Source organism: Gobius niger (genome assembly GCF_951799975.1).
Source record: "Gobius niger genome assembly, chromosome: 3".
Lineage (NCBI taxonomy): Eukaryota > Metazoa > Chordata > Actinopteri > Gobiiformes > Gobiidae > Gobius > Gobius niger.
In genome coordinates, this window is record NC_136854.1 from 28,831,308 (window position 1) to 28,854,507 (window position 23,200).

A 23,200-nucleotide genomic window follows, 5' to 3' on the forward strand; every position below is an offset into this window, starting at 1 on the left:
AACTAAGAAAAGTCACTAGAAGATTTAAAGATTTCTGAAATATGCGCATACAACTCCAGGTGTGTTTTCATGAGAGAAAGCAACACTGCAACATTTCTCAGGAAAAAGCTATAAAAACGATATGTATTTTTTGCATACTAACCCCCTTCATTTATCCAACAATTTTAGCATATGACAAGCGATTGCAAATCTCCATGTTAAAAGTCAGTGTTCATGAAAGGCAGCAATCCCATACTCCATTAATCATGTCACTGTTCTTATAATGAACACAAAAAAGCACTAGCAAGCACTAATCACATAATCACACTTTTTTTTCCTTTTTTATTTATTTTTTGCTTAAATCATCTTCAGATCCTTCACCAGGGCTGTCTGTAACAGAAACAGGCTCCATCAGGTTCTTTGAGCGGGTCAAGGTCAGAGCCAAGGCTCCTGTAGCACAGTGGCAGGCCCTGATTGCAGCAGACATGCTATCCGTGTACATTTAAGGGTTGGCCACACGGCAATTGGTCAGAATTGGCCCAGGGCAGTCATCATTGTCTCCGGGAGGACAGTAACCTCCTCAGCTGAAACAAAACACTTCAGATTTCAGACAATCAGATAATACATATCTTTTTTGTGTGTTTTCAGACTTTATTATGAGGTTATGATGTTTCTAATCAGTACTTTTGTTTTTCTTGTTTAACCTCTTGAATTTTTTATGCTTTTTTTAGATGTCCCCCTATAGCCATAAGTTCTGTGTCACATGTCTCTTCTTAAGCAATAAAGGCTTCCAGACTGATCCTTTATTAAATTTGCTCCATCAACTTTTCACTTTTCTGATTGTAAAATGCTAGAGCCTCTCATGGTGGCTGTAAAGCTTAAAGGTTATATGCAAATGACTGTATTACAAGATCCAGCATTTTGGCGACAGATACATCTCTTGGTACAAATAAAAAGTCAGTCAGTGAAGACAGTGTGCTTATTACTAGATCTAGCTTCATTCTTATCAGGGCAAGGTTCATATAATGTATTGTATCCATGGCTTGTCCAAACAGAGACACTGCGGCAGCTTCTCAGGGACTTTCCTCTGAAAAGTGCTTTTATTTCCAAATGCACATCTGAAGCATTTCAGCAGTGTATGGTGTGTAGTGTCTTTCAATAAATCTGAGTGGAGACAAATTCACAGCTCTGTGTGGCAGCTTTGATGGATGCAGCGGAAGAGGCAGAGTGCACTCAGGCCCTGCACTCTCCTTTAACACATGGGCCATAACATAGTGCCAACTGCAGACACAGCAATCAGATCTGCAAAAACACTAGCATATAAATGTGTCCATAAAGCTACAACCTGATATTTATATTAGGCATAAATATGTTGTAACGTACCAGCGCACAGGGAGCAACCAGAAATAATGGTCTCACAGGCTGCTGTAAGAGTAATCATGTTTGGTTGGCTTCAAAGGAACAGTAAATGTGTGATCATAAGAGTAACCGTGCAAACTAATGTTGACAGTCACTGGTTCACTGCGTATTGGATTTTATAAACATTATTTTTGGTCATTAACAAACTGGCTCCAGGACTGCCTTTATCTAATGCTCTTACTTTTCATCAGTTCGAGGTTGCCAATCAGCATGCCAGTGGGAGCTTGGCTGGCAGGAGGAAGTGGAAGGAGGTGGTGGAGGAGCTGACCAGTGAGTGACACCACCCTCTGAAACAGGGACAAACCCAGAAGGCGGAGGAGCACTGAAGGCAGCCAATCAGGTTTCCTCCGGGTGCTACGGTTTCCTCGACCTCCAAAAATATGCTGGTCAGGTTGGCCCACATTGATGGTGCGGCTCAGTCACAGCAACTAAGGACTAACCCCTGAATACAATTTTGTTGTACAGTTATACAATGACAAATAAAGCACTTACTTACCTGCTTAATCGCTGTAATGCCAGCAAATACTGCATTCATAAGGACTGTGATGAATCAATCAAGCTTTTTTCATAAAGCGTTTTCATACATTTCATGTGAAAAAAACAAAGTGCTTCACAGATTTAAAAACATTCTCCTACATCCAACCACCCACACCCAGCCCCTGCCACCCACACCATCCCCTCCCACTCCCACATAAGCAAACACATTGCCACATACATACTCTCCCCAGAGACACACCAGGCAAACACACACAATCAAATAATAGCCCATCCATTCATCCATTCATCCATTTTCTTCCACTTGTCCGTTGCTGGGTCATGGGGCAGCCATTCGAGCTGCCCAAAATCACTTTGCACCAGTGCCCTATGGGTCCTCCTGTAGGTGGTGTGTCCACAGAAGGACGGCCCCACGATTGGTTACGTAATTGGGCCTTTTGGTCTCTCATAAGGGGCTTCTGAACCGCTCTTTGTCTGACCCATCATTTAGGACCTGTTTGCCATGCAGGAGACCCTACCAGGGGCACAAAGCCCCAGACAACAGAGGTCCAGGATCATTCAGGTTCTCAAACCCCTCCACCGCTTGCCAGGCCAACTAGACGCTTCTCCTTTCTGTTCAAAAGAAGAACCGTCTGGGCAGCTACTCGCAATCAATCATTTCCCGATTTTACCACTATCAGTCCACTCAAGGACTGAGAGGCGGGAGTTCATCGCACCAAGAGACGGAAGTGGTAGCTGCACTCTTCCAAAATATCAAAGATGACATGCGCGCCGACTGATGTTTTCTTCTGCTTTCGACACTGTTTTCTTCTGCTCTTTCGTCTGTTTTAAAGTGTGGAGGGGAAAATTATAGTCCCTTGTTTTGTTTTTTTCTTTAGCACTAGCCATATCCACTGTGGTCCTTTAAAAGTGCTCATATCCTTTTATGCATATACTGTCGATATTGACTGACCACTATGGCTTAAAGTTATGTGCATGATAAAGTTCTTCCAGAGAGTGCCTGTGAATGTGAGCTGATGAAGACTGGCGGGTGAGGAGATGTTTCTTCACTCTGTCATATTATTATTATTGTGATATCATAGCCGCAGTGCCTGGCAACAAGACCAGAGGCAATCACTGCAGCCCAACTCATCGCCTCCAACAATGATTCACCAATATCTGGCAGGTTACAGCCCAGCTTTGGGAGTGAAATGATACCATTGAAATTAAGCCTGCCCCTTAGGCACCGCCGCCTGTGATAAACTAATGGAAATCAATCCAAGGCGCTCATTAAGGCCATAATCAAGTATGTCGGCTGAAGTTGCATTGATTGGAAAACACTGTGAGTGACAGCCGTGCTAACCTCAGGGGCAGAGCAGAGAGTGAGTCATGGAGACTCTGAGGCTGTGCCACTTGTCACACCCTGCCTGCCAACTTACTCCCCGCCTCGGTGCTTGACCATTGCACATAAATTGTGATTACATTGTTAAATCATGTTATTGCGAATATATACATGACAAACCTATAGAAACTTTTACTTCATGATGTTCTCACACATTATTATGTGTTGTTAAATTATACAAAAACAACATAAAATCAAATTGCATGACGTGTATATGTACAAGCATAAATGAGTTCAGAGATAAAAGTTACAAAGCCACCACATGCAGAGCAATGACGGTGTGCCTGCGTCAGTCTGTGTTATCAGCTCCTCCCTTGGTGTCTGCCCCTGCAGCTGCCCCTGCTGGAGACTGTCAGAATATTCCTATTAAAGCCCTCATTGTTGTGGGCTTCCCAGGTCCCAGAGCAGAGGGAGGCTTGGCAGGTGCACAGACACTTCTCCTCTGAGCTATAGGCTATCACAGAGTTCAGAGGTTAAACGAAGGCTAAAGTTAACATGATGTTTTTAACTATTTTAGTATTCATTATTGGCTGGGTGCATTAGCCCTAAAGAGAAGGGAGGTCACGCTGAGCTATGTGCTAAGATACAACTAAGGACTGGTCTGAAAAAGGCTAACAAATTAGCAACTTGATTTGTAGAGCCATGTTGTTAAGAAATTGATATCTTGATTTTACTCTAAAGTATAGCGGACATATCAGATCGGATGGGAAGATGGATAGGTGGAGAAAGGCTTTGAGTAGGGCTGTCTGTCTATGTGACAAGCTCTCACCCTGAGTGCCTTCAGTGTGCGCGTGCGTCTGTGGCTGTGAGTGTGAGTATGTGTAGGTTCAGTATAGGGGAATCCTGATGGCAGCAGAATAACAGCTCACCAGGGAAATCACTGTCAAAGAGCAGGAGACGTGTGGCAGCCCTGACCCCAGAGAATGACCACTCAGATTAGTGTGGGCCGGTCACTAGTGCTGCTATTCCGTGGAGCGTGTGTGGATACGGGCATGAGCGTGACAGCCCTGTGACTCTGTTGTCATATACAATAAGGAACTAAGACATTATCCCTAATATACTGCCATGCTAAGTTAGCACAGAATGTTCAAACCTCCATGTCTAAATACATATAGGGAACATTTTAAGACCCACTTCATGCACCTATAGCATATCTCTGTAACTTTATAGAGCACAATATAGAGATTAAAGACTCAGTGACAAAATTATACATCATAAAATATAATGGACACCAATTCGGTTTAAGCCCAATTTCTAAGGGAGGTTATTGGGTTATTGACAAAGACCAACGCATTTTATTGTGCCTACGAGAATAATCATATACGATATCGTATACATCTACTGTGTGTATATCTCAGGCTTTGTATTGAACTGTAGTTTGTATTTGGATCATACAGCCAGAGCACAGCGAGGAGGAGGTGTCAAATGGCCTCTGCAGCACCATCTCTCCTCAGCTGCACTGTTAGAGATACTGTCCAAGCCCACAGTGTATTCGTGTCTATGTGCTCAGGCTGGCACCAAAGCTCAATCTGATGCACGTTCCTCAAGCAGCACAGGATTCCCCTCTTGCGCTTGTTAGCAATTTCTCTAACCTCCTCCTCATATTGTGAAACCTTAGTGAATAGAAAACAATTATCACCTCTTTTTTTCATTAGTTTTGATCACGTAAGCAATCATTTTACGGTATACTTGCTTTTCAAAACAAAGCAACTGTGATCAAGCCAACAGAACTTTTTTCCATCACCAGCAACAGGAGTCACTATTGCCTGTGTGCTCTTTGTGCTGGACCCAAGCCTGGATAAATGAAGACAATTGCATGGGGCGACAGTGGCGGGTCGTCTCATGATCAGAAGGTTAGGGGTTCGAATCCCGGCTCCTGCACTCTGCTGTTGTGTCTTTGGGCAACACACTTCACCTTGCCTCCAGTGTCTATACGTACATTGGTGTGAGTATGAATGGGTGGTGACAAGGGGTTCCTTGATGCTTTAGATAACATCTCTGTACAAAAGAGTTTTCAATGCTCTCTATTTGCTGTAAGAACACACATTGTTTGCCTGAAGCTGTCAGTATATACCAGTGCTTACACATCACTGCCATGGCAACAGCCTCCTCGTGAGCACCATAACTTCCTCGCAGTCTTTTCATGTGCTAACTGGGAAATATGTTCGGCTTTATGGACTTCACCCCCCTCCCTTCCTCCGACAGCCGCAGTACGTCCGCTCTGAGGTAAGAGTGAGCTGGTCCCAGAGGTGAGGCAGACAATAGCCAAGCTTCTTATCGCTCCACTAGGTGGAAATAGCCATAAAGGGTTGACAAAAGTCACCACTTAGCCACTCTCATTGTCTATTTATCATGTTAAGATGATTATGGGGCTTATCGACCCGAGAGAAGCTAAGATGAGGCTTTAGATTAATTAAGTATGTTTTTGTGTGTCTTATCTTTTCCTAGAAATTATACAATGTACAGTATGTGTCATGACCCTTCAATTAACTTATTATTTCATGTAACAGATTGATAAATTGCGGTTCTCTGTGCTGGTCCGAAACTCAAGCTAGCTACATTCCAGCATTGCAGTGAATTACTTTGTCTTCATGTCATTTGTCGTTACAGCTCAGAACAACAAAGACTCTTAAACTACAAAGATGTTTACCTACAGGTGAGAGTGGCTGTTAATAGATGGGAGGGACTTAGCCTAATGAAACTACAGAGTACAGAAGAAGACTCAAGAACTTTCATTGAAGATGGACAGCTCTTGTTGAGAGACAGTCAGTAAGTCTTTATGTCGATTTTAGGTGTGTAGGTTAGAATGTATATGTTTGCAGGCAGTAGTTGGTTTACAGCGGATCGTCAGAATGATGTCCCTGCTGTGTCTGTGATGTCAGCAGCACCCCCACAGAGCCCTCTGCCCATCTCTGTCTGCGGGATGCTGATTGTTGTGGCGTCCTCCTCCTCCTCCTCCTCAGACTTTTACACTCTTACCTTTCTGCCTCCTCCATCATGAACCACTCATTCACAGCAGAGGGTTTGGAGAGGTGTGCCTTTGGACACAGAATAACAGCCAGAGGGGAACACGCTTTCTGGTATCTCAATGAGCAATTTTCACCACAGAGATACACAAAATCATCATAATAGCTGCTCACTTATGGACAATGATTTGGCAAGCTCTTTATATACGTGTAGTCATCAACATTTAACACAACAAATTGCTGCATTATTTTATGTTTTAGGCAGTAATCTTTTAAAAGTCCATTGTCATTTATATTCATCAGCAATGATAGACATTCGTGAGTGACACTATAATAGCATTTTCAACTAGGATAAAGCTGTACTTGACATTTTTGCCATGATTGACAGTCGCCTGCTACTTTCAAAGCAAAAGTTGTTTCTTCCTCCCTCTCCTCTGCGCACTGCCCTCTCCTGGGTTGTTTGCCTGATTGATATAAAATGCATTGCTGTTGAATCTTTAATTCTCATTAAACGAAATTGTTCAAGGGCCTGAATAGTGGCAAGCAAATTTTAAATTGCCATCAATTATCTGTGCAGTCCTCTCATTAGACATTCTGGCCACACGCCGGTGCCTCCGCTACTGCTGCTGCTGCTGCTTCAGTCCCCAACAGGACGCTGGCACTCCACCCCCGCTAATAAGGAGAAAAGTGCACAGTCACACAGAGAGGCCATAGGAGAGCTACAGTCTGCTCTTTCTCCCATTTTCACTTATTTGTACTTAACACAAAGGGATTTACAACGTTGCAACAGAAGCATAGTTTTACATTCTGTGTAACGGTAAACCAGTACTAAGTAACTCATGCCCCTAGAGGCCATAAGCACCACAGCATGTGTCGTAGCATGTCGGTTTTTTTTACTTATTAATTGTCCGTGAGAGTAAATACTACGCTGACAGAAAAGACAAAAGGAGAGAGGGATATTGTACATCCAATTACACAATGGAGATCATTTTTCTCACTCAAACTTGGCTGTAAAAACTGTTTAAGTGGTGCTAGCCCGCAGCTAGCTCTGCCTGTTAGCCTGTTAGCTTCTTCTGTGTGATTCCATTAGTGTGTATTGGTGATTCCTACCCGATGGCAGCGAAGTTGCAATTGTGGATTTCTGGCCAGAGACACCAGAGGGAGATTAAAGACCCCCAATCATCCCATTAACACTTGTATTACCCCAGAGGAACTACAAAAAGGATTATTATATTAAGGTAAACAAGTTACTTTGTACTGCTTAGGCTCTATTTCTAATTTAGTAGCTTGGACATTGCTTCATGAATGAGAGTTTATAAATGAACATTACATTTAGTTCACTATCTATTTTTAAATGTTCTATTTGGTGCTCCTATTCTACACCACGTCTGTTGGATCCAACCAAAATGCACTGAACCAAATGAAACAATTGCCAGCAAACTTCAAGTGCTCAAGTGTGTGTTCAATTGTTGCTAATCTAAAGCCGCCTGGTTAGTACTTCTTTTTTAAAGTGGTGCCTGTGCTGAAGTGACTGCAACTGGAGAGTTCTCTCGTGCGCGGCGGCTCAGAGCAGTTGTTGCACCCTTAAGCTCAGCCCTCCAGGAAACAACGTGAGCTAAGTGAGGCTGACACGCATCACCACACGCTTTGCTGAATATCGCTGTCCTCTCTTCAGACCCTATACCACAGTGGTCAGGCCCTCATTTACACAGGCCCGCTCTGTGGTGGGACACAGTGCGGGGGCGAAGACAGACAGATGATTCTACGCAACCTGGGGGCTCCAACTGTGATATACTTGAGGACTGTGAGTGCTGCCTGTCGGATAAGGTTTTCATCACTGTGGAAGCCGGTGCTCGTCATCTCTGGGTTGTTGCACCCACCGTAGTCAGAAGAGCAACGGAGCTTTTGAGTTTATACATACGCAGTTAATCTAGAGTCTCCACCTGAGGAGACTGAGCATTTCCACCTGAGGCACTCACTAGTAATTCAATAGAATTTATGGAATTGGTATTGATGAGAAATACAATAAAAGCACAGTAATATCAAATTTCTGTAATAACAAATGTACACACACTTGCAGTCTTATCAGTACACCACTCCAATGTTTCAGAAAGAAAATATGTACTTTTATGCTCTTACAAAATATGTATAAGCTTCAAATTGATATTGACGTGTTTATATTGTACTATTTATGGCATGTCCTTTTCTTTCTTGGCTTACATATTCATCATCCCTACTTTTGTGTTTACTTCTTTGGACAGTAAATGTGGACGTGACATGATTACCCCACGCTGTGATTCCAGTTGTATCTGACGTGCTGCACAAAGCTTCAGTGTAAAAGCCCTTATCCTGTTGCATCTGTCATAGACAAGCATGGGCACAGCAGCAGTAAGCACGTCCTGATAAATGCTCTGCCCCTCAAAACGAGCAGCAGCACTTTATGTATGGAGCAAATGGTCTCTCTTTTTTTTTACCAGCGCACAGGTGGTGCCATAAATCTCTCCCCTGGTGACCATCTTTAAGAGCAGATTGGCCTGTTTCTGCAAACCCCCCAGCCTTTGCTCTTGAAGGGGGGACTTATGGCCAGTACATTTTTAAATTTAACTGTGTGCCACTTACACGTTCTGAAAAGTATTGCTTTCGGTCCTTCAGAAGAAAGGTTTTTACCAATTTGACTTGATAATGAGTTGTTGTAACATAAGGATTTTCAAATTAAATTATGTCATCAGTTTAGGCTTAAAAACATTATTTTGGGTAGCTTAGTATTAATATAGTATGTTTTAAATTGTTGGATTAATGTCTGTGGCAGTAAGGAGTGAGAAGGTGGGCTGCTCCAAGCACCCTCTGCAGACTGGACAGGGAAAACAAGCTTCCACTTATGGCTACTAGCATACTGGCAAATCAAACGCTGAACAACAACAACAATGTACAAACTTTGAGCACACAACTGCAAAGAACGGGTCCGGTAATGGATCATGATGCAACAAAATCCACACAGATCGGGTCACTTCAGCAGTAGAAGAAGAACCTACAATGCAAACAGTAGTAGGTTTTAACCTTTTAATGTTACCCCACAACCATTTTTAAACCGGTCCAAACCTGATCTAAATCCATCTAAAACGGGTCTAAACCAGTGTAGACCATTCTATACCTCGTCTAAACCATTCTAAAAATTGTCAAAAGAAGCATAAACCAGTCTAAACTTGATCTAAACCAATCCAATCTTGATCTAAACCAGTCCAAACCAGCATAAACCAGTCCAAACTGGTCCAGCCCTTATCTAAACTGGATATTTTGAGTATTACACACTTGAGAGAATGGTGGAGATAGGCAAAATTAGAAACAACACATGATTCAATAAAGAGTGTTCTACCAAAGGGCTGAGCAAACTATTAAAGGGTTAAAGAGCAACATCTAAAAATATATGTACTGTTTCGCCCTTAAGGTAGTGGTCTATGTCATCTGTGCTGTGCTGTGGTGCTGTTATTTGCATATTGATTCGAAATAGATTTTCCACACTCTGCCCTTTCCAACTCAGCCCTGTTTATCTGTGCCAGGAATCTGCAGAAACGGACACTTTGGACTCCATTTGGAATTGATATACAGTTATATTTCCCCATGTACTTCAAATACCTTTGTATTTACCTCTCTTATATTCTGTGTAAACCTCGTTCTCATCTAGAAATTGCACAAAGACATCTCTTATAGAAGGCAGAACACCCACATGAATTAGTCCAGCCCGAGGCAATTTCTCTCCCAGTAAAACAATAATGTTCCTTACCTCACTCATTGATCGACAGACTTGTAGCGAGGCACCACATGTGATTCCCAGCTCTTTGTTTAGACTGGACGCAAGGGGAAATCAATAGCCTCCCCTGACAAGTGGGTAAACTGCCTGCATTTGATATTTAGTGGTGTTAGCTTTAGCATTAGCCTTCGTCCGCATTTACCATACCTGCGCTCACAGTGGTGCCCAGCACGGGCTCTCCATCATCGGGCTCAGGTGCTGCTGACAGGGCCGCTTCTGCTCGGCTCCCACTGCAAGATGGAGGGCGGCTGGATCCTCAATCGATGTGGAGCCAAATGGGTTCAGGAAAAGGCCTTTTAGCACACGCTGTTCACAATGGTGCAGAGATGGATGATTTTGTTCAAGATAAGAGGAACAATGTCCAACTGTCCCCTCACATGAAGGAACATATACTGACACCCCATTTTTCATAGAGACCTTAACGTCACGCCGATTCCTCTTTCACTTGTACTTTGAGTTAAAGATTTAAATGTAGCCACGAAGCCACGTCTGTTTATTTGTGAATCTTACAATTTAGAATATTTCTTGACACTTGTAAAGACCTTTTCTAGAGAAGGAAGCTCTGCCCCTGGGCCTCACCATGAGAGACTAAAATACAATCGCTTTTGGACATCCTGCCTCCAACCATGCAGGTCATCACCATCAACAAGAGTAGGTTGAGGTTGTTGTTTCGGCTCCTTTGCAGCGGCTCAGGACTAACACCTGAACACTATTTTGTTCTAAGGTTGTACAATGACAGATAAAGCACTTAATTATTTTGAATACATATCAAGAAGAATAGTTTGAATAGTTTGTTTCAGTTTCTTGGCATCGGAACAGTGAATATTGCTAAAAATCACTTAACTTTGAACCTATGCCAAGGCACAACATAACAAGCAGCGACATATTTGAAGGCTTATTTTTAGATGTATATAATATGGCTTCATTGGTGTGGATTACCGTTAATAGTACATGGTCATTTCAGGTTTATATTCCCAACCAGAGTGGAGCACTTGTAAACAGCGGAAAAGTTGCCGCTTCTGCTTTTGGCTTGATACAGTGTAACCACTTTTTTTTATACAGCCACACGCAGAGGCACAAAGTTGTTTATTCTGAAGCGTCTGGATCTGACACTGGTTAAGATGCACTCTTTCTGCCTCCGCCAACAGAGCTGGTCTCTCATCACTTTCCAAAATGTCTCTGTGATATTTCACTGATGCTGTGGAAAGTCTGAATTTATGATTTACGATGATTAGCTCAACCCTTACACCGTATTTCGTTGTAATAAATTATGATAAAACATTCAGTTAATTCATCATCTATTGAGGTTAACTAAGGGGTAGATATTATATAGTGCTGACCTACTAAATATCGCAGTGTTACATAAATGTTCTTGTAAAAGGCGGACAGCTTTGTAAAGCCCATCAGAACACAACATTGTCTTTCTCTGTTTCTGACTTTTGGATTAAACACTTTGGCACAAAATGGTTTTCAGGAGGGTCTGATGTAAAGTGAGTGTTGTAATGAAAATTCATGTCCCCATTTATACTAAGAAGGGGCCAGGCAAGCAGCTTGTGCAGTGTTTGTGGATTAGACTATATGGGATCATTCTTGCATTTCTTCCAGTCAGCAGCAGCAACTAACGGAAGCTGTCAAGTTATTAAAGCTTATTTCTCTGAGCTCTGAGCCTTCAAATCATCAATTGACATTTCTGGAGCCTGTCCCTTGTGGTCACTTGAAGAACAGCAGTGTATTTTTGATTTATGAGCTTATCTAAACTTCCACTCCCCACTTCTCTGTCTCTCCATCAACAGGCGGGATAAGCCCAAACAAATCTGTCTAAAGCCTCTTGCCAGGCTTTGACGTCCCACAAGAGCGATACCTATTGCCTCTCATTTCACACAGTGCTAATAGCATTTTGATGAGAAGGCAGATTAACACAACACACCAGTGACACATACTACATCTGTTAGTGCAATCAAACTTTGAAGCCCGCTTTTCAATCTGGGAAACACACAAGTTTGACCTTAACCTCCAGTTGACACCAGTAAGTTTCATTACGGTGGTGGGGCTTCCAGTGAAGTGCAGATGCTGTTGAGAGGACAATCTTGAACAGGGGCTTGAAGCCTCTGGGAGAAAAAGATACAATGTGTTGGCTTATGATACTTCTATGTTTGAACATTTGAAACAAAAACTTGAAACGCGTCACGCAAACATTTTATATAGTTTTTCTTTTCTTTTCCAGAATTCAAATGATAAAAAGCATCAATAACAAAATAGGGTTCATTATAAAGCATCAATAATGATCTATAAATAAACGCATCGATGAAGTGTATACCAGATGTACAACCTCTGTATCATAGATTGTACAGCAAAGTCAGTGATGTCCTTGTATATACGTTCAACAGATTTTCAACCTTCTTGGTTGAATGAAGCAGCAGGCAGAAGTGACAGGAAGAGCATATGAACAACCGTGGCTTGGAGTGCCAGTGAGGTAAAGAACAGGAGAAGACAAAGTCATCAAAAATATCCCCAAAGAGTAATCTCATTGGTTATTTCAAGGCCTGTAGCAAAACTAATATAGTGAAACGACATACGATGGCCTTTTATTTCCCTGCCCTGGTCCTCTGGGGCTGCATGGCCAGCCACAGCACACCCCTGTGTCGCATTGTTCAGAGGAAACAGGGCTGCAGTGACACATTATTGGTTTTAGGAAGCAGCTTCAAAGAAAAGCGCTTCACTCAAGAATGAACACTGAAAAATGGTCATGATAAACTAATAAATGGGTGCTTAGAATCAGAAAATCACTATACATATGAGAGTTGATGTTGCTTATTGCTTTTGTGGATTAAACCTTGGATATATTTGTACGACTGACTTTTTCTGAGGCACTTTGGGGCCAATTTAGAATAAATCAGTAGTGTCCAAACTATGGTCCAGGGGCCAAGTGTTGTTGGCTGAGGGTTCACTCTCTGCTGAATTGGCCCCAGTGGATAAAGGATGTGTTATTTTTACTGTTTAAACAAAATCAGCACACTAGCTTTAACCATTTTTATGTGAGACAGATCACTTATATAATGCAAAATATATGATTATAGGTCAAATAGGGTAATTCCCGTGCAACAACATGCCAGTAATTATTGTATTATAGCCATCATTTGTCTCAATACAAAGTTAGAACAATCTGAGCTAACAAATGTCCCCTCTGTCATCAGATACAGATTTGTTATTGGAGCAGGTGCAGTGAGTTTCAGTTTGAAGCCTTCAGCGGTAAATCCACAGTGTTTGTGAGAGCACATCCAGCTGAGACTGTGCTGAGACTGCTGACTCCTCTGGCTCCTGATAAATGTTCGACACCAACAAACTCAATGTGGAGTCGGAGTCTTATACGAAACATACTTTTGCTCTCACTGTAAATCAAAAATAATCCCGACAGGTAGCCTTTTAAATACAGGTTTCATTCATTTTTAATGGTTTCTTTTAGCTTTTGCTCCAGCTCATTTTGTAAGTGGTGAATGATTTAGTGCTGTGTTTTGTTTATTTATTTATATTTTTCCAAGTGCATTAAATGTCAGTATAATACAACTTGAGCACAACACGTATAGCAAAAATGTCACCCCTGAAAAGACAAGCATTGAGATCATCTAAAACTATCAAATGTGGATGTGAACTGGGTCTGCAGACAGAGGGGACATCAGCTGAATATTCAGAGGGATTGGCTCTTCAAGCTCTGCAGTCTGAGAGCTGTGTCTGTGCCTGCTTCTCTCTGCTGTGCATAAGAACCCTATAAAACAAAACCTAATTAAACAATGGAGACAGGAAAAGTGAGCGCTGCTGCGGGTCTCAAAGGAGCCAGTTGACATACAGGTGCTCTTCCAGGAAACAGGCCTCGGACCTTTGACTACATTTACTAATTTTACCTTACTTACAAGTCACACTTCTGTTGTCTAAAACCTAATTAAGTTTCATGTTCTAAATCTAATGTGAAGGTTAACCTCTCAAGTTAAGTAAAGACACGCGACGCAAATAAATAAACAAATCTGATTGCACATTATGTAAGGGATGGAATGTTATAAATTCACAGTTACCATCAAATGCACCATGTTTGTGGGCATGTCCATAGAGTAACATTAACTAAAAACAGTATAAAAAGTGGAACCATTTCGTCAGCTGCCGAGTCACTACTGGTAAATACATCTAACACACTATAAGAGTCCAAATTTGTCAATGTGAACAATATTGCCCATATTATACTTTTTCAGTGGCGCTATTGAGTACATATAATTGGGACAGGCGGCCAATCAATAACAAAGACACAAAATTGTTGGGACAAGATATCGTCACTAAATGCGAGTTTCTTATTTTACCACTTAAGAAAAAACTCACTTGCTAATAATAAACTGCGCATTCAGTGCCTTCTTGAGAATACACACAGAGAAGAGAGTTCCAATGATGATTACATAATTACCCAGTGGCTCAGTAAATCACAGGCTAATTACACACAGATTGCCTGCTTTAAATAGAGTGACATCAGGCAGTGCACCTGTCCATCAAAAGGTCCAGAAATGAGTTAAGATATGAACCTTTGTAGATGCGGAACATCTGAAATTTAGCAAAAAACAATATAAGAAAGGGATAATAAAGGGCCAGATCAACTGAGACATTTAACATTGTACTGTTAGACATGATAGACAATATGCCTGAAAATGGGGTTTGTTTCTTCTTTGTTTACATATTCAGTCTGTCTCTTTTTCAAGAGCTCAAATAATTTTGTCCCTCACCTGCTGATGTCAGGAGGAGGTGCTTTGTTTTAAAGACCCGGCTCATTTTGATGATTAGCTCTTTCCTAGCCTTGCCTGACACGCAAGACCCATATGGAAGTACAACACACAAGGACCGTGACGTCGCCCGGCATGGCGCAGCCGGGGCCCCACCCTGGAGCCAGACCTGGGGTTGGGGCCCGAACGCGAGCGTCTGGTTGCCGGGTCTCTGCCCACGGGGCCCGGCCGGGCACAGCCCGAAGGGACGACGTGGGCCCGCCCTCCTGTGGACCCACCACCCGCAGAGGGATCCGTAGGGGTCGGGTGCGGAGAGGACTGGGTGGCAGTCAGAGGCAGGTGCCTCGACGACCTGGTCCGCATGCACAGCTTCTGACGTTCGGGACATGGAACGTCACCTCGCTGGGGGGGAAGGAGCCTGAGCTTGTGCGGGAGGTTGAGAGATACCGACTAGATATAGTCGGGCTCACCTCCACGCACAGCTTGGGTTCCGGATCCCAACTCCTGGAGAGAGGCTGGACTCTCCATTTTTCTGGAGTTGCCCGCGGGGAGAGGCGGCGGGCTGGGGTGGGTTTGCTCATATCCCCCCAGCTCAGCCGTCATGTGTTGGAGTTCACCCCGGTGGATGAGAGGGTCGCGTCCCTACGCCTTCGGGTCAGGGACAGGTCTCTCACCGTTGTCTCGGCCTACGGGCCCAACATCGGTGCAGAGTACCCGGCCTTCTTGGAGTCCCTGGGAGGGGTACTAGGTAGTGCTCCGACTGGGGACTCCATTGTTCTGCTGGGGGACTTCAACGCCCACGTGGGTAACGACAGTGAGACCTGGGAGGGAGTGATTGGGAAGAACGGCCTCCCCGATCTGAACCCGAGTGGTGTTCTGTTATTGGACTTCTGTGCTAGTCGCAGTTTGTCCATAACGAACACCATGTTCGAGCACAAGGGTGTCCATAAGTGCACGTGGCACCAGGACACCCTAGGCAGGAGGTCGATGATCGACTTTGTAGTTGTGTCGTCTGACCTCCGGCCGCGTGTCTCGGACACTCGGGTAAAGAGAGGGGCTGAGCTGTCAACCGATCACCACCTGGTGGTGAGCTGGATCCGCTGGCAGGGGAGGAAGCCGGTCAGACCTGGCAGGCCCAAGCGTGTTGTGAGGGTCTGCTGGGAACGTCTGGCGGATCCCTCTGTCAGTGGGGTCTTCAACTCCCACCTCCGGAAGAGCTTCACCCAGATTCCGAGGGAGGCTGGGGACATGGAGTCCGAGTGGACTCTGTTCTTGTCCTCCATTGTTGATGCGGCTGCTCGTAGTTGTGGCCGTAAGGTCTCTGGTGCCTGTCGCGGCGGCAATCCCCGAACCCGGTGGTGGCGCCCGGAAGTAAGGGATGCCGTCAAGCTGAAGAAGGAGTCCTACCTGGCCTTGTTGGCTTGTGGGACTCCTGAGGCAGCTGAGAGGTACCGGCAGGCCAAGCGTGCTGCAGCTCGTGCGGAGGCTAAAACTCGGGTCTGGGAGGAGTTCGGGGAGGCCATGGAGGAAGACTATCGGTCGGCCTCGAAGAGATTCTGGCAAACCATCCGGAGCCTTAGGAGGGGGAAGCAGTGCTTCACCAGCACTGTGTACAGTGCGGGTGGGGAGCTGCTGACCTCGACTGGGGATGTCGTCGGACGGTGGAAGGAGTACTTCGAGGACCTTCTCAACCCCGTCGTCACGTCTTCCAATGAGGAAGCAGAGGCTGGGGACTCGGAGGTGGGCTCGCTCATCACCGGGGCTGAAGTCACCGAGGTGGTGAGAAAGCTCCTCGGTGGCAAGGCTCCGGGGGTGGATGAGATTCGCCCTGAGTACCTTAAGTCTCTGGATGTTGTAGGACTGTCTTGGCTGACACGTCTCTGCAACGTCGCGTGGCGGTCGGGGACAGTGCCCCTGGATTGGCAGACCGGGGTGGTGGTCCCTCTCTTTAAGAAGGGGGACCGGAGGGTGTGTTCCAATTACAGAGGAATCACCCTTCTTAGCCTCCCCGGTAAGGTCTACTCCAGGGTGCTGGAGAGGAGGATCCGGCCGATAGTTGAACCTCGGATCCAGGAGGAACAATGCGGTTTTCGTCCTGGTCGTGGCACACTGGACCAGCTCTATACCCTTCATCGGGTGCTCGAGGGTTCGTGGGAGTTCGCCCAACCAGTCCACATGTGTTTTGTGGATCTGGAGAAAGCGTTCGACTGCGTCCCTCGTGGTGCCCTGTGGGGGGTGCTCCGGGAGTATGGGGTCCGGGGCCCTCTGTTAAGGGCTGTCCGTTCCCTGTATGACCGCAGCAGGAGCTTGGTTCGCATTGCCGGCAGTAAGTCAGACCTGTTCCCAGTGCGTGTTGGTCTCCGCCAGGGCTGCCCTTTGTCACCGGTTCTGTTCATAACTTTTATGGACAGAATTTCTAGGCGCAGCCAGGGGCCGGAGGGTGTCCGGTTTGGGAGCCTCAGAGTCTCATCTCTGCTGTTTGCGGACGATGTTGTTCTGTTGGCTTCAACAAACCAGGACCTTCAGCGCGCTCTGGGGCGGTTTGCAGCCGAGTGTGTAGCGGCCGGGATGAGGATCAGCACCTCCAAATCCGAGGCCATGGTTCTCCACCGGAAAAAGGTGGCTTCCTCTCTACAGGTCGGTGGGGAGTCCTTACCTCAAGTGGAGGAGTTCAAGTATCTCGGGATCTTGTTCACGAGTGAGGGACGGATGGAGCATGAGATCGACAGACAGATCGGTGCGGCGTCAGCAGTGATGCGGTCGCTGTATCGGTCTGTCGTGGTGAAGAGGGAGCTGAGTCGGGAGGCAAAGCTCTCGATTTACCAATCGATCTACGTTCCCACCCTCACCTATGGTCATGAGATTTGGGTAATGACCGAAAGGACAAGATCGCGAATACAAGCGGCCGAAATGAGTTTCCTTCGCAGGGTGGCTGGGCGCACCCTTCGAGATCGGGTGAGGAGCTCAGTTACCCGGGAGGAGCTCGGAGTAGAGTCGCTGCTCCTTCACGTCGAAAGGAGCCAGCTGAGGTGGCTCGGGCATCTGTTCCGGATGCCTCCTGGTCGCCTCCCGCGGGAGGTGTTCCAGGCATGTCCTAGTGGGACAAGGCCTCGTGGAAGACCCAGGACACGGTGGTGGGACTATGTCTCCGAGCTGGCCTGGTGTCGCCTCGGGGTCCCCCCAGAACAGCTGGAGGAGGTGTGTGTGGATCGGGAAGTTTGGGCATCTCTGCTGAGACTGCTGCCCCCGCGACCCGGCCCCGGATAAAGCGGAAGAAAATGGATGGATGGATAGCCTTGCCTGATGCAAACAAAATTCTCATGGTATTTGCGAGTTCACAAACACACGAGGATCCATCTTGTGCCCCTCCTCCTGATTGAATTCCAAACCACCATAGAACCATAGAGTATTTGTGACTAAATCCACGGCAATGGAAAAAAATGCTTTTACATGCTTCTGGAACAGTCCATCTATCTGAGGAAATGTTTCCAAAAATGTCAACATTAAATATTGTGTAATGTTAAAACGTTAATAGCTTCATCCTTTGGAGTTAATAATCTATGTACTTCATGGCAAATGACAGTTTAATACAGAGGAAATGATTTTTGTCCCACTTCTCAAGAAGAGTCTTACAAATACACATAACATTTTTCAAAAGTTTGTTGTTTTGAGACTCTTTTTGATTGGCTAAAATGGGATGAGCTTGATCCAGTCATGAGCAAATGCTGTCCCAAACGTTCGTCCATTCATAATCCAATCAGGTTCTTACAAGGTTGACTCTTTACTCCACTACAAAACATGTCTTACTAATTGTCTAAGTAGAACTATTGTTTTTATAACTTAATAAGACATTTGGGCCAACTTGCTTGAAGTTGTTGTATAAATTATTTTCAATTATTCAACATGAAAAGCAAATGCTGTCGAGAATCATTTTCATTTGAGTAAGGCAATATACAGTATGCACCTTTTAAGAGATCATATTATCAGAAAAGATCGTTTTTGGATTATACAGTATTTATCGCACAAGAAGTCAAAATTTCCTGTTTTTTCTCGTTTGATATAAAAAATAGCATGGATCTCTGTAACTCCCTTAATGAAATGTCAGCTGTGTGAGTTTCTATGAGGCAACAGAGCTGGACGGAGCGGTGATGGAAAGTGTGGCCTTCCGCCTCTCTGTAATTGGCCCCGTATCCTTATTGCTGCGCCGGTCGTACAATCAAATGAAGCTCACACTCGTCTCTTGTAAAGCACACATGCAACGACACCAGCGCTGCAGTCGGAACGTGCCAGTTGTCTCTATAACCATAAAGTCTGAGTACTTTCCTTAATCAGTCCTGCCTCACAGCCTGAGATTTGCTGGGAGTGGTAATGAGAGATGTGTTATCTGCCTGTGCGTTTCAGAGTGTGTGAAGTCATTAGACGATGTAATTAAGTCCTATTGTAACTGAAAGGCTTGTTAGCAGAGAAGGCTCTGAACTATGGGGCGTCATCTCTGCACTTCTGACATTGACCTACATGGACTGGATGGAAGTTGTTCTACGGCTTGTTTTAAAGGTTATTCTTAATTCATAGAGATATGCCATGGGTTGATTGCATGTTGTAAGCTGTATATTGTGTGGTCTTATACATATTTCTTTAATATCTTTTTTTTTTTTTAACCATTTCTGGGTATACGCTTCTGGACATGGCACTTTCCATTGCATTATTCATTCACTACACAGCTGTCCAGAGGCAGAATGATGGTGGCTGTCAATCTGCACCAGCGCTCTTTCCTGCCCGACCATTGATCTCATAAGTAGGTAAAGTGGGTGGGGTGTCTTGAACCGACAAGAGTAGGCACTGGTTCGAGTTGGGATTGAACCTTATGTCCCACCTTCAGATTCTGGAGGTACGATATATGTTCGCATAAGGTTAAGTTAAGGTTAAGTTAAGGTTAAGGTATACCTTATTAATCCCCGTAGGGAAGTTCATTCTCTGCATTTGACCCATCCTCAATGCCGCTGGGGCAGCCTGTAGGAGCAGTGAGCTGCCAGCGTAGGCCGGCGCTCGGGGACCCATCTCCATGATGTGGTGCCAGGCTGGTGGTCAGAAACACTGGCTGGAGGATTCACCTATTGTACATGTTTTTCGTGGTAGGGGAAACCGGAGTACCCGGAGGAAACATATGCAGACATGGGAAGAACATGCAATCTCCACACAGAAAGGCCCTGTCCCTGGTGGGAATCGAACCCGGACCTTCTAGCTGTGAAGCACAAACGCTAACCACAGTACTACCGTAAGGTAAAGTAGGTAGTAAAGATTAGACGTAAGGTTAGGATTAGGGTTGGGTTTGAAGGTTTATGTCACTATAGCACCATAGCCACAATGGTTGTCTGCATGTAGAAGTACTTATGTTCCCCCAAATCCTCCATCCACAGAAATCAAGGGACATACAATTTGGGGAACAGGTCTATCATCTTTCAATTCATATTTGGAGCAAATTATTGCAGCTGCTAATCCAACGAGTTGATATCTCCTGTTTGAGCCGTGTCATCTATCATCATCATTTGAGACACCTGAGAAATATCCCAATGTGCCTCTGGGGACGTTTGTTTTCCTAATATTGAGAAAATAAATCATTGATACAGTACAACAGCCCCAGTGTGAGACTGAAACGAAATCCCAAACATCCCGTCACAAGAGCTGGACTGTGTGTACCAGCCAAGCCCCTGTCAAACAGCTCCCTGACGTCCAGTTGCCAGGACAGGACAGTCATTGGCTTCATTTCCCAGAGTGCTCCTTGGCCAAACACATCATAAAGTGCCACACTAGGTATTGTGCTGTATGTTAGGCTAACTATGACACTCACTTTGTCAGTAAACATAATTATGATGTTTAAACAAATATTCTGGTTCTTGTAGCCATTTTGATTAAGGTTCTATAAACTATGCAAACCTCTTAACTTATCTTTACTAAAGGGTGCCAAAATATTTATATAGACAGCTAACTGTGCCTTGTCAACACTTGTCCATGACACCGCTGCTCTGTCTATATTCAGATTTGGCGCTCGTGTTTATATATTTAGCTCTCACAGAGGCCTGGCTATGCAGATGGGCAGGATTGACCCGCCAAGACCTTGGAAAGATGCCCCGGTGGCGGAGGATGACGGCGACCTCGGGACGGCAGCACGGCCCATGGTGCAATGCAGCAGAACAGATCAGTGGAGCTGCTGTGACCCACATGCACAAAAGGAACAAGTGAAACCACAGTAGTGCTGCCGGAGTGCACAGATACACTGGCATGCATAGTGTATACAGGGGCAGATCAATAAGACACATGGGGCTTGTGTTCCTGGGAACGCAGGGGTGTGTCTGAGGCGCTCCGCTGTGTCTGTCTGCCTCCAGCTCTAACCAACATGACTCTGCAGAATGAAGATAGTATGCACTCACTCAGGGTAATGAACGGAGCCGGATATACAGTATATACATCATTAATAATCAATAAGATGATAATGATAAATTAATATTGATAATAGAGTGTGAGTGTTTTTGTATGTAGTACTGTCTGTGTACTGTTATGTGTATTGTGTCATACAAGATTTGTTGTACTGTATGTTCTAAGTTGGTGTTATGTTTTTACCCCATGGGACAGTGGATGGAAATTAGCACTGAGCTAGGACTGGTTGTCTGTTCATTAATATGCATTGTCCCAATCAAATCAATTAATACATGAAATAAGATTTTGTTCATAATGCACTTTTCATTCCAAGGGATCTTAAAAAAAAAAAAAAATGCATGAAAGAATGATGAAGGGGTGGATACTCATAAGCTTTTGCTTTGGCCCACTCCTTTTGAACACAATTTCAACTGCTCAAATAAACAAATAAACTAAACTAAATGATGATTCAGATCACCAATGGAAAAAGCCATTATGGGGCTTCCCATCAAATAGAAAATAATAAATTACAGTACATATGAGGATGAAAATAAATAACCAGTATAATTTTTTTAATTTATTTTTTTTGTCTCTGATTTGGATTGAAATTAAAGACGCTCATCAAATCTCTGCTTCTAAAGAGAGATTGACTTTGTGATGACATTTACACTGCTTTGTAATAAACTGCATATAGATTTGATAGTGCAGTGCAGTTGTGCAATTCAGTGTCGCACGGCTGGCTCGCTACACCCAAGTTAGCGCAGTATTTCTGGTTACAGTAGTTCTGGGGACTACTGTACTGCTGCAACTACTTGCTTCCAAGTACACACCATGATTAAGGCGATGGAAGAAAAAGAAGCTAAAGTTGCTGTAGTTTTTCAGGACACTGTTCTTGACACATAGCACACATTTTACCCAGACAATGCACTGTGCACACTAATTTATTTATTAAGACCCAATGCACAAAGCACTGCATTCATAGGTCCAGAGGTATTTGGTTGTGAAGAACAGAAACCTGCTCAACCAATGCAGATAAAAAGATGTGTTAACTTTTGTATCATGAGTGTTGAATTACAAGTGTGTTCAAAAGAGCGTAAATATGCAGATTTACATATTTTTTTAAAAAGAGGAGAGATTTGGAAACAAACCATAAACCATTTTTGAGAAATGAGTTTCATCCATTTGTGTCTTGGTGCAGTCTGTGGCATTCAGTGTATTAACTATTCATAAATGCTATAAAACATAAAAACACTCAGTAATAAATGGCTTGTATCGTAGTTAATTGTCAGCTAAGAAGAAGAAAGAATGATAATCCTTAACTTGTCACATTCAGTGGGTAATGCTAATTCCATCGTAAAGAATGTGCATTGCCACATTATTTCAATGGCAGCAGCTCTTACAGACTCATTATAAGATGTTTAAGAAATGCATCCATCATGTTTCTATGCTAATAATAGTTTCATTAGTTGCATTAGATTAGCATATTGTCCTCAAGGAATTGGAGAAGCCTGTTCCAGTTGAAGATGACCTTTACCCCCGTCAACCTCATTATGAGCTTCACAGCAAAACCCCTGAGAACTTTGACCTCGCTTTCAAACAACACTCTGACCAAGTGAACCTGCACTAGAGTTGCAAAACATGAAAACAGAACACTGGTGCATTTTTACATAAAGAAGATTGTTTATTATTTGATATATATATTCCATATGCATCTTCATATAATAGATCTAATACCAGTAAGTCAAAAATAATAGTCATATAATATTTAGGTTGAGATATATAGATACAAAACTAATCCAATAGTCTACTTTACTGAGACCTTGTAAAAAACAATATGGAGAAACCGATAAGTGTCTCCCCAGCTTTAGTATATAGGCGCTTAGGGGGAGCGAAAATTACTAAAAAGAACATGACACCTGAACGTTGCATCTTATAGTACTACAGTAACAGTAGATTATCTGTGAGCAGCTAAAGTCCACCA